Raw genomic sequence first — 12,806 nt, forward strand, 5'->3', positions numbered from 1 at the left:
AATTGTGAATTTGTCGAGTAAAATAACGACTCTTTTCATAAAATTGCCAAAATTTTAAGCTTTTCTTGTAAAATTGCAACTGTTTTTGAATAAACTTTTATCATATTAGTGCACAAATGTTCAGTTTTTCTTGTAACTTGCGTTGAGTAAAGTTAAGACTTTTATTATAATACTGCCAAAATTCTAAGTTTTTCTTGTGAATTTGTGATCTTGTTCTTGTGAAATTCCAACTCATTTTTCATAACAAGCTTTTATGTTTACATAGTATGTATATCCATCCATCCATCCATCTTCTTCCGCTTATCCGAGGTCGGGTCGCGGGGGCAACAGCCTAAGCAGGGAAGCCCAGACTATCCTCTCCCCAGCCACTTGGTCCAGCTCCTCCCGGGGGATCCGGAGGCGTTCCCAGGCCAGCCGGGAGAGATAGTCTTCCCAACGTGTCCTGGGTCTGCCCCGTGGCCTCCTACCGGTCGGACGTGCCCGAAACACCTCCCTAGGGAGGCATTCGGGTGGCATCCTGACCAGTTGCCCGAACCACCTCATCTGGCTCCTCTCGATGTGGAGGAGTAGCGGCTTTACTGTGAGCTCCTCTCGGATGACAGAGCTTCTCACCCTCTCTCTAAGGGAGAGCCCCGCCACCCGGCGGAGGGAACTCATTTCGGCCGCTTGTACCCGTGATCTTGTCCTTTCGGTCATGACCCAAAGCTCATGACCATAGGTGAGGATGGGAACGTAGATTGACCGGTAAAGTGAGAGCTTTGCCTTCCAGCTCAGCTCCTTCTTCACCACAACGGATCGATACAGCGTCCGCATTACTGAAGACGCCGCACCGATCCTCCGGTCGATCTCACGATCCACTCTTCCCTCACTCGTGAACAAGACTCCGAGGTACTTGAACTCCTCCACTTGGGGCAGGGTCTCCTCCCCAACCCGGAGATGGCACTCCACCCTTTTTCGGGCGAAAACCATGGACTCTGACTTGGAGGTGCTGATTCCCATCCCAGTCGCTTCACACTCGGCTGCGAACCGATCCAGTGAGAGCTGAAGATCTTGGCCAGATGAAGCCATCAGGACCACATCATCTGCAAATAGCAGAGACCTAATCCTGCAGCCACCAAACCAGATACCCTTAACGCCCTGACTGCGCCTAGAAATTCTGTCCATAATAGTTATGAACAGAATCGGTGACAAAGGGCAGCCTTGGCGGAGTCCAACCCTCACTGGAAACGGGTCCGACTTACTGCCGGCAATGCGGACCAAGCTCTGACACTGATCGTACAGGTAGCTGACCGCCACAAAAAGACAGTCCGATACCCCATACTCTCTGAGCACTCCCCACAGGACTTACCGGGGTACACGGTCGAAAGCCTTCTCCATGTCCACAAAGCACATGTAGACTGGTTGGGCAAACTCCCATGCAACCTCAAAGACCCTGCCGAGAGTATATCACTGGTCCACAGTTCCACGACCAGGACGAAAACCACACTGTTCCTCCTGAATCCGAGGTTCGACTATCCGGCGTAGCCTCCTCTCCAGTACACCCGAATAGACCATACGACCTTACCGGGAAGGCTGAGGAGTGTGATCCCACGATATTTTGAACACACCCTCCGGTTCCCCTTCTTAAAGAGAGGAACCACCACCACGGTCTGCCAATCCAGAGGTACCGCCCCTGATTTCCACGCGATGTTGCAGAGTCTTGTCAACTAAGACAGCCCCACAACATCCAGAGCCTTAAGGAACTCCGGGCGGGTCTCTTCCACCCCCGGGGCCTTGCCACCGAGGAGCTTTTCAACTACCTCGGCAACCTCAGCCCCAGAAATAGGAGAGCCCACCACATATTCCCCAGGCACTGCTTCTTCATAGGAAGACGTGCTGGTAGGATTGAGGAGGTCTTCGAAGTATTCCCTCCACCGATCCAGAACATCCGCAGTCGAGGTCAGCAGAACACCATCCCCACCATACACGGTGTTGACATTGCACTGCTTCCCCTTCCTGAGGATGGTGGTCCAGAATCGCTTCGAAGCCGTCCGGAAGTCGTTTTCCATGGCTTCCCCGAACTCCTCCCATGTCTGAGTTTTTGCCTGTGCGACCGCTGAGGCCGCACACTGCTTGGCCTGTCGGTACATGTCTACTGCCTCCGGAGTCCTATGAGCCAAAAGAGCCCGATATGACTCTTTCTTCAGCTTGACGGAATCCCTCACCGCTGGTGGACCAGCGGGTTCTAGGATTAACGCCACGACAGGCACCAACCACCTTGCGGCCACAGCTCCAATCGGCCGCCTCGACAATAGAGGTACGGAACATTGTCCACTCGGACTCAATGTCTAGCGCCTCCCTCGTGACATGTTCAAAGTTCTTCCGGAGGTGGGAATTGAAACTCTCTCTGACAGGAGACTCTGCCAGGCGTTCCCAGCAAACTCTCACAATGTGTTTGGGCCTGCCAGGTCTGTCTGGCATCTTCCCCCACCATCGCAGCCAACTCACCACCAGGTGGTGATCGGTAGAAAGCTCCGCCCCGCTCTTCACCCGAGTGTCCAAAACATGAGACCGCAAATCCGATGACACACCTACAAAGTCGATCATGGAACTGCGGCCTAGGGTGTCCTGGTGCCAAGTGCACATATGGACACCCTTATGTTTGAACATGGTGTTTGTTATTGACAATCTGTGACGAGCACAAAAGTCCAATAACAAAACACCACTCGGGTTCGGATCCGGGCAGCCATTCTTCCCAATCATGCCTCTCCAGGTTTCACTGTCATTGCCAACATGAGCGTTGAAGTCCCCCAGTAGAACGAGGGAATCATCCGGGGGAGCACTCTCCTGTACTCCCTCGAGTGAATCCAAAAAGGGTGGGTACTCTGAGCGGCTGTTTGGCACGTAAGCGCAAACAACAGTCAGTACCCGTGCCCCCCCCCACCCGAAGGCGGAGGGAAGCTACCCTCTCGTCCACTGGGTTGAACTCCAACATGCAGGCTTTGAGCCGGGGGGTAACAAGAATTACCACCCCAGCTCGTCGCCTCTCACTGCCGGCAACGCCAGAGTGGACGAGAGTCCAGCCCCTCTAAAGACAACTGGTTCCAGAGCCCTTGCTGTGCGTCAAAGTGAGTCCGACTATATCTAGGTGGAACTTCTCCACCTCACGCACTAGCTCAGGCTCTTTCCCCCCAGGGAGGTGACGTTCCACGTCCCAAGAGCTAGCTTATGTAGCCAAGGATCGGACCGCCAAGTGCCCTGCCTTCGGCTGCCGCCCAGCTCACATTGCACCCAATCTCTATGGCCCCTGCTATGGGTGGTGAGCCCATTGGAGGGGGGCCCCACGTAGCCTCTTCGAGCTGTGCCCGGTCAGGCCCCATGGGGACAGGCCCGGCCACCAGGCGCTCGCCATCGTGCCCCACCTCCGGGCCTGGCTCCAGAGGGGGGCCCCGGTGACCCGCGTCCGGGCAAGGGAAATCTGGGTCCTTTGTTCGTGTTCTTCATAGAGGTCTTCGAGCTGCTCTTTGTCTGATCCCTCACCTAGGACCAGTTTGCCTTGGGAGACCCTACCAGGGGGCATGGAATCCCCCGGACAACATATATATATATATATATACACATATATATATATATATATATATATATATACACACATATATATATATATATATATATATATATATATATATATATATATATATATATATATATATATATATATATATATATATATATATATATATATATATATATATATATATATATATATATATATATATATATATATATATACATATACATATATATATATATATATATATATTGGTTTATTTAAGTGAGGCACAGTGGCCATCTCTGGTCCCTGACTCGTTTGTCATCAGCCTTAAGCACATTACAAAAAAAAAATACCTGGTGGTAAAATCTAACGAAATGAGGGTGGTCCTAAAAAGGAGGGATTTTTCAAATTGACTGTGTGTCGGTTATAAAAGTGCTCCCGCTCCGGCCAACATATGTAATAACAAGTGTGTGTAAGAAATTGAAATGTGCCACCTTTGGCCAAAATTAATTTAAAAGAAAATAAATAAATATGTATATAGAGACATACTGTAATAACTTGAAGTAAATAATGAAGATTAAAAACTAATTACAAACAAAAAATTTAGAAAAAAACTGTCGACTTTTTTCTTATAAAATTGGGAACACTTTCTCATATTTGTTTCTGTGATATTGCAATAGTTTCTTGTAAAATTATAACTTTACGTAAAATTATTAAATTTTACTGCAAAATGGTGACATTTGTCATCTAAAATTCTGACTTACATCACAATTTTGCCAACATTTTTTTTGGTTCTTGTAAAATGGTGACATTTTTTGAGTAAAATTATGACTTTGGTTGTAGTTTTGTCAAGTAAAATTCCGATGATTATTATAATATCGCCAACGTTTTAAAGTTTTCTTCTAAAATTGTGACTTTTGTTGTGTAAAATTACGACTCTTTTCATAAAGTTGCCAAAATGTTAAGCTTTTCTTGTAAAATTGTGACTGTTATTGAAGTGACGCAACAGACAGAAGAGATGCGATGCTGCCCAGGTTCCTGCACAGCTTTGTCATAGCTCACACACACACACACACACACCATTCTGACCCTTAAAGAATGCACCAATCTCTCCACTGTAGCTCAGGGGCGTCACTAGCTTTTAAGGACAGGGGGAGCTTAGCCCCCAGGAGATGCACAGGATGATCTCGACATCCATTGCTTACGGTCTCCAAGGTTTCTCATAGTCATTCATAGTCACATTGACATCCCACTGAGGAGAGTTTTTCCTTGCCCTTATGTGGGCTCTGTACCGAGGATAACGTTGTGGCTTGTGCAGCCCTTTGAGACACTTGTGATTTAGGGCTATATAAATAAACATTGATTGATTGATTTGATTCATGCGAGCGAACGTAGCGCACGAGCACAAAACTTCAAACGGCTAACAAAGATTTAGAAATTATTCATTGTTATTATTTCAGTCGGTTTATTTTCAATCAAACAACAAACATGGGTTAGCACAGTGACATTTTGTTTACAGCATCAACAAGAAACAATTACTTGCATGATCCTTCAAGATACACTGAAACACAATGAAAGTTATGGCATTAGCCTCTATGTTATTCATTCACAACATAGAGGCTAATGCCACCACTTTCGCTCACAATACAATAATTGTTTGTTCCCAAATATTTTGAAGTTGCACAGATTACATTTTGGGCACATATGTGACTAAAATGGTTGTAAATTGAAGCCCTGGAAATATTACTTAATTACTTGAATTAAAGTAATATCTGGATCGGGATAATTTGGCTAATATATATATATATATATATATATATATATATATATATATATATATATATATATACATAAATAAATAAATAAAATGGTTAGATGTTAAGGAAATTAAATATATTTGGAAGTCTGAATAGAAATGAGAAACGTTTATATATACTGTAAATAAGAAAGACTTAGAGTCAGTCTGCTGATCTAAAAAAGAGCCAAAGCTGTCAAAGAGCTGAGGGACCATCTTCAAAGTGCAATGCTGAAACAAATAATGCAAACAATAAAATGTAACTTCCAGGGCTTGAGATTAACGTAGTACCGTCGTCCCGGGGATGGTAAAAAAAAATGCACGGGACGAAATGAAATGCTCTTTTCCTTCGACGATGACTGACACATGGGCAGGATTGTGGCCTTCCAGTGCTGCATTTCCACTGATGAGGATCTTGACATGATGAACAGAGTCTTCTTCACCTACATCCTTTGAAAAACACGTGATTCTGTGCTCAGGAGTCAATATTATACACATTTTTTCTCTTAAAGGCCTACTGAAACCCACTGCTACCGACCCTTCAGTCTGATAGTTTATATATCGATGATGAAATCTTAACATTGCAACACATGCCAATACGGCCGGGTTAACTTATAAAGTGCTATTTTAAATTTCCCAGCAAACTTCCGACAGAAAACGTTTCGATATGATGACGTTTGCGCGTGACATCAATAGTGGAAGCGGAAGTATTGAATCCAATACAAAAAGCTCTGTTTTCATTTCAAAATTCCACAGTATTCTGGACATCTGTGTTGGTGAATCTTTTGCAATTTGTTTAATGAACAATGGAGACTGCAAAGAAGAAAGCTGTAGGTGCGATCGGTGTATTAGCGGAAGACTACAGCAACACAACCAGGAGCACTTTGAGGATAGCAGACGCGCTAGCCGAACGACCTCACCTTGACTTCCTCCGTCTCTGGGCCGTCAACCGCATCGGTAATCGGGTGAAGTCCTTCGTCGTACCATCGATCGCTGGAACGCAGGTGAGCACGGGTCGTGATGAGCAGATGAGAGCTGGCGTAGGTGCAGAGCTAATGTTTTTAGCATAGCTCTGTCGAGGTTCCGTAGCTAAGTTAGCTTCAATGGCGTCGTTAGCAACAGCATTATTAAGCTTCGCCAAGCTGGAAAGCATTAACCGTTTATTTACATGTCCAGAGTTTGGTAGTATTGTTGATCTTCTGTCTATCCTTCCAGTCAGGGACTTATTTGTTTTGTTTCTATATGCAGTAAAGCCCGATGCTATCACGTTAGCTCAGTAGCTAAAGAGCTTCACCGATGTATTGTCGTGGAGATAAAAGTCACTGTGAATGTCCATTTCGCGTTTTCGACTCATTTATTTTCAAGAGGATATAGTATCTGAGGTGGTTTAAAATACAAATCCGTGATCCACAATAGAAAAAGGAGAGAGTGTGGAATCCAATGAACCCTTGTACCTAAGTTACGGTCAGAGCGAAAAAAGATACGTTCTGCACTGCACGCTAGTCCTTCACTTTCATGTTCCTCATCCACGAATCTTTCTTCCTCGCTCAAATTAATGGGGTAATAGTCGCTTTCTCGGTCCGAATCTCTCTCGCTGCTGGTGTAAACAATAGGAAAATATGAGCAGTCCTTCCTCCGGTGTCGTCACGCTACTTCCGGTAGGGGCAAGGCTATTTTTAACAGAGACCAAAAGTTGCAAACTTTATCGTCGTTGTTCTATACTAAATCCTTTCAGCAAAAATATGGCAATATCGCGAAATGATCAAGTATGACACATAGAATGGATCTGCTATCCCAGTTTAAATTGAAAAAAATCATTTCAGTAGGCCTTTAAGTTCCCAAGAGGTGATTCATGATGTTAAAACAGCCAGTTCATATAACCTATACATACAGAGATCACGGCATTGGTTAAATGCTGGGGAAGTATTTAGGTAACTATTAATTTTATTTCATTTGATCTTTGTCTGGGTTAACCCAGGTTTGCACTTTAATTTGTCAGTGTACACTTGGGTCACTGAGGCAACCATCATGTTTTTCAACAAGATTGTCTAAAAAATTCAGAAGGTTGTTTTAAATACCATTTTTCATACTTTCAAAACATTTTCTTTTCAAACATTTCAGATTCAGAACCAGTTGAAAAATTGGGACCCATTGCAATGAATTGCCAATTTAAGTTAATGGCCTAATATTTGTTCATCTGAATACAAATGTTTTTCCTCATATATAGTGGCACATGTGACTTTTATGTAAATACATTAATACACAAAGAACAGAGGTTATAGTATTAGTTTGGAGAAGAGATACATTTACTATGGTGAGAATAATCATCAGAAAATCCATAATTTTCAAAATGTACCTGGCAGTCTTTGATCAGCTCCTCTCCCGACTCTCCAAGGAACTCCATTAGGCAACGTATGATGAGATCTCTTCTGCCTTCAACATGTTGCTATAAAACAGAAGCAAATGTATTGCAAATAACATGTATATGCAAACAGATACAAAAAGTTCACTATGCCAGGTAAAAGGCAATGTAATTAAATTAATTAATTTATTTAAATTGAGAGAGAGAGAGAGAGAGAGAGAGAGAGAGAGAGAGAGAGAGAGAGCTGATAATAGCTAGCTCAGTGTGTATGAGCCCAACACAAGATGACTGACACAAACTACATTAATGTCCCTGTAACTTTACCTGGCCAAATGAATCCAGCATCGGTCTGATTTTCGTGCCTGCAACCCCGCCCTTTGTCCTAAATATCTCCAGGAGTTTGAGAGTGTGTGTGTCCAGTTTTGACAAAAAGGTTCGCTCCAGATGAACTGTTGTTGTCCTTCTGAACTCATCTTTGATCTGAAACAGAAGATAAAAACACAACTTGATCAAGACACACACCTTGCTATAGAACAATTAATACTGTAGTCTCCCCAGTAGAATATAATACTATTGAGCATCAACACAAACGTCTGCCTTCAAAATTAGCATACATACCTATAGTGTTTTAACAATCCTATCCGCCTGTCTGATTCAAAACTACACATCTTACACCTCCATCTCATGTTGAGGCACCTGTAAAAAAAAATAAACATCTCATAACTCAACCATATCGGTGTCATTAAAAAATTAAATTTAAACCTTCAACAGCACTAATTTGATCTTACCTTGCGTGAGCTGTTGAGACCAAATTCCCGAGTCAACGTCCTTCAATATTATGTGAAATATATTGAGAAATTATATTATGACATATCATTAAAATACCATGTGTTGCAATATGAGAAATTAAAGCAATTGTTTATTTGAAGAACACTGATGACACAGAAAGTTCCCTTAACATATTTTTGACATTAAAATGACCACGGATGGTGTAAAGTAAATTAACCTTGCTCCAAAGTTACGAATCCCACCAGAGGAGGTTTAACTTACAATTGATATATTTTCAGGTCCTGAAGAGGGTGTGCTTGTTGCTGCAATTTTTCAATTCGGAAACCGAATTGCAAATTTCAATTTTTTCTCATTGGAATACTTGTTTAAAAAAATACTTGTTTTTTAAAAAAAATAAATACAGCTCCCCCACAGTAACCACAAAACTGAAACCAATAGCATACTTTCTGAATATAAAACAGCATGTCAACAACTGTTTATGAGCAGATATTACTTATATTTGCCACAGATCATATTATAAACATGAGTCTACTAGGGCTGGACCCGAATATCCGATCTTTGTGGTGGTATAAGCGGTTCGGGAGGCGGAAAGAAGACCCGACAGAAAGGCATGGTATGGACACTGCTGCTGGACTACCGCCAAAAAAATAAAATAAATAAAACAGCAGGAGATATCCATGCTAATGCTGTCGGACTCCGGAGCAAAGAAATTGCTATATATATATATATATATATATATATCATAAATGAAGCCTTACAGGTTTAGTAAAATTAAAAATCTCCTGTTCTGCAACCGTAAACACATCCAAAAAAGTAGCCGCGTGCCACAATTCCAAGTTTGCAGTTGTTAGCTAGCTAGCTAGCTGGCAGGCTAAACGGGTTAGCTACTGCTAACGTTAAGTATTCCATATTCCAACACTGACTTGAACTGATAAGCAAAGGCGACGTACAAAGTTAATTAAGCATATAACCTACCCATGTGGCTCCAAAATCCACAAACTTTCTTGTTAAATGACTGTCCAGCCATCTTCTGTCCTCCAGTGAAAACTTGGTGCCGAAAAGCGCAAACGATCCTCCGACGCATGCGCTGAGTGGCCACAAGGTGGCAAGGTTCACTGCTATTACCCAAGTATATTTTACTTTCTGGTAATAAGTTGTAAAATCAATATATTAGTTAAGTAAATATTACTTGGACTGAATGATCAAATTTACATATAAAAGTGAGGATACAAAGTTACAGACAACCATCAAGTAAGACATTAAATAAAAAGGTGAGATTTTAAAGTAAAAGAAATGGAATAATAAATCCTTGTAATATTTACATTAATATAACAATTACATAACAATAACAATTATAAGGCCAAAAAAATCATTTTTTACAGTGTAGTTGACCAAAACCATGAGGACACAAATTAAATACATATTGACCTTGTAGTTGACCTGACCCCAAATAAAACCATGAGGACACAAATACATGTTGACCTTGTAGTTGACCTGACCCCTAATAAAACCATGAGGACACAAAATACATACTGACCTTGTAGTTGACCAAAACCATGAGGACACAAATTAAATACATATTGACCTTGTAGTTGACCTGACCCCAAATAAAACCATGAGGACACAAAATACATACTGACCTTGTAGTTGACCAAAACCATGAGGACAAATTAAATACATATTGACCTTGTAGTTGACCTGACCCCAAATAAAACCTTGAGGACACAAATTAAATACATATTGACCTTGTAGTTGACCTGACCCCAAATAAAATCATGAGGACACAAATTAAATACATGTTGACCTTGTAGTTGACCTGATCCCAAATAAAACCATGAGGACACAAATTAAATACATGTTGACCTGACCCCAAATAAAACCATGAGGACACAAATTAAATATATATTGATCTTGTAGTTGACCTGACCCCAAATAAAACCATGAGGACAAATTAAGTACATGTTGACCTTGTAGTTGACCTGACCCCAAATTAAATACATGTTGACCTTGTAGTTGACCTGACCCCAAATAAAACCATGAGGACACAAATTAAATACATGTTGACCTTGTAGTTGACCTGACCCCAAATAAAACCATGAGGACACAAATTAAATACATATTGACCTTGTAGTTGACTTGACCCCAAATAAAACCATGAGGACACAAAATACGTATTGACCTTGTAATTGACCTGGCCCTAAATAAAACCATGAGGACACAAATTAAATACATATTGACCTTGTAGTTGACCTGACCCCAAATAAATCCATGAGGACACAAATTAAATACATGTTGACCTGACCCCAAATAAAACCATGAGGACACAAATTAAATACATATTGACCTTGTAGTTTACCTGACCCCAAATAAAACCATGAGGACAAATTAAATACATGTTGACCTTGAAGTTGGCCTGACCTCAATAAAACCATGAGGACACAAATTGAATACATATTGACCTTGTAGTTGACCTGACCCCAAATTAAATACATGTTGACCTTGTAGTTGACCTGACCCCAAATAAAACCATGAGGACACAAATTAAATACATGTTGACCTTGTAGTTGACCTGACCCCAAATAAAACCATGAGGACACAAATTAAATACATATTGACCTTGTAGTTGACCTGACCCCAAATAAAACCATGAGGACACAAAATACGTATTAACCTTGTAGTTGACCTGACCCTAAATAAAACCATGAGGACACAAATTAAATACATGTTGACCTTGTAGTTGACCTGACCCCAAATAAAACCATGAGGACACACATTAAATACATGTTGACTTTGTAGTTGACCTGACCCGAAAGAAAACCAAGAGGACACAAATTAAATACATGTTGACCTGACCCCAAAGAAAACCATGAGGACACAAATTAAATACATGTTGACCTTGTAGTTGACCTGACCCCAAAGAAAACCATGAGGACACAAATGAAATACATGTTGACCTTGTAGTTGACCTGACCCCAAAGAAAACCATGAGGACACAAATTAAATGCATGTTGACCTTGTCGTTGACTTGACCCCAAAGAAAACCATGAGGACACAAATTATATACATGTTGACCTGACCCCAAATAAAACCATGAGGACACAAATTAAATACATGTTGACCTTATAGTTGACCTGACCCCAAAGAAAACCATGAGGACACAAATTAAATACATGTTGACCTTGTAGTTGACCTGACCCCAAAGAAAACCATGAGGACACAAATTAAATACATGTTGACCTTGTAGTTGACCTGACCCCAAAGAAAACCATGAGGACACAAATTAAATACATGTTGACCTGACCCCAAATAAAACCATGAGGACACAAATTAAATACATGTTGACCTTGTAGTTGACCTGACCCCAAATAAAACCATGAGGACACAAATTAAATACATGTTGACCTTGTAGTTGACCTGACCCCAAATAAAACCATGACACAAATTAAATACATGTTGACCTTGTAGTTTACCTGACCAGACCCCAAATAAAACCCATCCATCCATTTTCTACCGCTTGTCCCTTTTGGGGTCGCAGGGGGTGCTGGAGCCTCTCAGCTGCATTTGGGCGGAAGGCGGTGTACACCCTGGACAAGTCACCACCTCATCACAGGGCATTCACACTCGCATTCAAATTTAAATAGGGTTGTATTAAAAATGCTTTGAGTATAGTTTCTTGTAATAAATAATATTGAGTTAAGTAAAACTGCAGTTGCATTAAATATTTTTTGTCAAAATTAAAATACCTCAATTAAGTGCTTTGACACACATCGTTTCCCAGACGATGTTGAGGGCCATTCGACATGTTGTAAATAGCCTGTGCTAAAGTGGGTTTATCCAAAATAATGTATTCATGATTATTGAATGTTATTTTGTAAAAATCCTTATGATTTTTTTTTTTCACTATGGCAAAACTCAACAGTCAGAAGCAGGACAGACTAACTTCCAATTAGGGCTGCAACAACTAATCGATTAAAATAGATTATAAAAATAGTTGGCGATTAATTTAGTCATCGATTCGTTGGATCTATGCTATGCGCAGAGGCAATTGTTATTTTAATTTTTTTTATAAAACTTTATTTATAAACTCCAACATCTACAAACAGCTGAGAAACAATAATCAAAATAAGTATGTGCCAGTATGCGGTTTTTTTTCCAATAAAATACTGGAAAGGATAGAAATGTAGTTTGTCTCTTTTATCCGATTATTAATCGCTTAATTGAAGTAATAAGACAGATTAATCGATGATCAAATTAATAGTTAGTTGCAGTCCTACTTCCAATGGAGACAAAGTTGCTGAATGCAGTAGAAGACGACGTTCAGATAA

General features: G+C 41.1%; 1 long non-coding RNA gene across 1 annotated transcript; it reads right to left on the reverse strand.

The window, feature by feature from the left end:
- Window positions 1-5,421: 5,421 nt before the first annotated feature.
- On the reverse strand, window positions 5,422-9,136 carry LOC133665410 (uncharacterized). The gene is made up of 4 exons (XR_009828741.1): window positions 8,311-9,136; window positions 8,017-8,172; window positions 7,687-7,776; window positions 5,422-5,780 (listed from the first exon to the last, which is right to left on the reverse strand). It is a non-coding gene; the product is annotated as an uncharacterized LOC133665410 (long non-coding RNA).
- Between the last annotated feature and the right edge of the window lie 3,670 nt (window positions 9,137-12,806).

This window comes from Entelurus aequoreus, linkage group LG14 (genome assembly GCF_033978785.1).
Source record: "Entelurus aequoreus isolate RoL-2023_Sb linkage group LG14, RoL_Eaeq_v1.1, whole genome shotgun sequence".
In the NCBI taxonomy this organism is placed as follows: domain Eukaryota; kingdom Metazoa; phylum Chordata; class Actinopteri; order Syngnathiformes; family Syngnathidae; genus Entelurus; species Entelurus aequoreus.